At 36.0% G+C, this 2,817-nt stretch overlaps 1 protein-coding gene across 3 annotated transcripts in view; it reads right to left on the reverse strand.

Annotated features, from left to right (window-relative positions):
* The window catches only part of LOC102838260 (dystrophin-like), a 3,237,302-nt gene that overhangs the window by 1,129,806 nt on the left and 2,104,679 nt on the right, over nucleotides 1-2,817 (reverse strand). The gene's annotated exons all lie outside the window — the stretch shown is intronic.

Consider the following 2,817-nt stretch of genomic DNA (forward strand, 5'->3'; position numbering starts at 1 on the left):
GTTCCGTGGGAGAAAGATGAGGCTTTCTGCTCCCGTAAAGATTTACAGCCTCGGAAAACTTGTACAAGGGTCGCTATGAGTCGGAAATGACTCCACAGCACATAATAACAACAACAAATATATATATATATGTATCTGATAAGTGGTATCACAAATGAAAATCTATGCTCACAATATATAATCTAATAATGATCTCAACTTAGTTTTCAGCATTTAAAAGGAGTCCTGGTGTGGTGCTGTAGGATAATGCACTAAAACTCAAGGTAAGTTTGAAATACAAGGTTGGTGGCTCAAACTCACGAGCCACTCCTCGGAAACCCTATACAGGGTCGTCATGAGTCAAAACTGAATCTATGGTACTTAACAAAACAACAACTAGACCTTTAAAATCTTTTATTGGAAAATTTTCTATCCACAAGTACATGAGAAAATCATTTTAGATATTCAACTAACAGCACCTGTTGTTGTTAAGTGTCGCTGAGTTGATTCTGACCCATAGTGACACAGTATACAGTTTCCAGGCAGCAGATGGTGAGCTTGAACCATTGACCTTGCAGTTTAAGCGACTTTGCAGTCTGACACATTAGCCCACAGCACCACACCAGTACCTAAGAACGTCTATATTCTGAAGTTACTAGAGATAACTGTTGTTTGATGTTAAGTGTTGGTGAGTCGGTTCTGACTTATAGTGACCCTGTATAGGGTTTCCAAGGAGCAGCAGCTGGTGGGTTTGGACTGTTGACCTTGTGGTTTGCAATCTAATGCTGATCCTACAGTGCCATACCAGGAGTCCCTAGAGATAATCGCCATAATATTTTACAGATTTTAGGAAAAGATGAGGACTAGATGTGATGGCCATTATATTTGCCTAAAATCTGTAAAATTGGGCTATGAACTCATTGTTATCTGATCAAGAAATACTTGCCTTTTCATTTAGGCTTCAGATATATGCACAGAAATCGATATAACATTTAAGCAAAATTGGTTTCTCTTTCAACTGTCCTACTCATCCTGTGCTGCTTACAGTAGCCGAGCAATTCCTGACAGAATACAGTTCAACTGGTAAGAAGATTTGACTAATATCTAGAGTAATTAAATGACAGCTTATAATGAGACTTTAGGAACACAAGTGGTTTTCAGTGTATTTAGGAAGTCTGCATTAGGTGTATCCCCAGAGACCTATGCTTCCCACCAGTGTAGTAGTTCCCACACTTTAATTCCATTTCTTATGTACTCCAACCTCTCTCGCTGAGCTTTGATTTATGAATGAACTGAATTCCTAAACATGATAAACTTTTAATAAGAATCTGTTGAATGAAAGACAATATTCAAATTCAATATTACTTTTTTATGTATTAACAGTAATACTTGTATAGAGTAGTGATCCACATAAATATGTAAATTATCTCCTAATGTTGATAGCTTTAGTTTCATTGACAAAAATAAAAATAAATTATTGTGTATTGTATCTGTATGCCAAACAAAACCAAAGGAAAATCAAAGAACAAATGATAATTAGGGAAAAATATTTGCAACTCAATCTCATATATTGTTGTTTTTGTTAAGTGCTGTTGAGTTGGTTGCAACTCATAGTGACCCTGTATAGGGTTGCTGAGGAGCAGCTGGTGGGTTTGAACCACCAACTTTGTGGTTAGCAGTACAATGTTTATCCTAAATCACCATAGGACCTAGTTTTCTTAAAACATATAAAGAGCTACTGTAAATTAAAAAGGAAAAGAAAAAAGCACAAATAAAATACAAATGGGTATTAGATAGAAAAAAAAGAAGGTCAGCCAGTCATGATATGAGAAATGACAATGAGAACACCAACCATCACATTAGCAATATTCCAACTCTGAAAACATACCAGAGCTGCCAAGGATGTAGACGGGCAAAGACTCTCGTACATGACTGATGGAACGTCTACATTGCTACACCCAATGGGAAGGCAGTTTGTGACTCAGAACTTCTATAGATTTACTTTGTAGATATCATCACAGACACATGAAATGGCACATACAGCAGTTTATTCACTGTGTATGATGACAAACCATTTGAAGAAAACCCTAAATGTCCAGCATTAGAGAAGTAGTTAACTAAATTATGACTGGCACACATAATGAACTTAAGTAAGATCCATATAAAACTTGATGAAGCTATGTTTGTTTAGAAACAGAGATTTCCAAAGTATATAAAAGAAGAAAAAAAGAAAGGAAGATGCAGAAAAATATAGCCAGTATGCTGTCATTTTCCTTAAGAAAGTAAAAATAAAAAGGAAACAGGGACTTGTTTATATATGCATAAACTATTTCTGGAACTAAAATAAATGCACTGTGAGAGTAGGAGCAAATGGTGGATAAACAGCAGAACAAAAACAAAACAAAACAACGACAAATAAACAGTTGATGCAAACACATGTATTGCAGAATTGAACTGCTCCCCCAGTCTTTAAGGCTGTGACATTGTTGAAACAGATTACCAATACTCTCTTTCAAGGCACCACTGGGTTGGTTTTGATTATAACCTTTAGGTTATTATTCCAATGCTTAATGGTTTATACCATCTAGAGATTCCTAGATGGTAGACAGTGTGGAGTTTTTCACTACATTTAAAATATAAAATATTCAAATATAATACCTTTATATACTAGCTGTTCCGTGGGAGAAAGATGAGGCTTTCTGCTCCCATAAAGATTTACAGCCTCGGAAACCCTGTACATGGTCGCTATGAGTCGGAACCGACTCCACGGCACATAACAACAACAACAACAACATAAATGTAACAACAAAAACAGAGGGGGGATAAGTTAATGTTTAA

Source organism: Chrysochloris asiatica, unplaced genomic scaffold (assembly GCF_000296735.1).
Source record: "Chrysochloris asiatica unplaced genomic scaffold, ChrAsi1.0 scaffold00139, whole genome shotgun sequence".
In the NCBI taxonomy this organism is placed as follows: Eukaryota; Metazoa; Chordata; class Mammalia; order Afrosoricida; family Chrysochloridae; genus Chrysochloris; species Chrysochloris asiatica.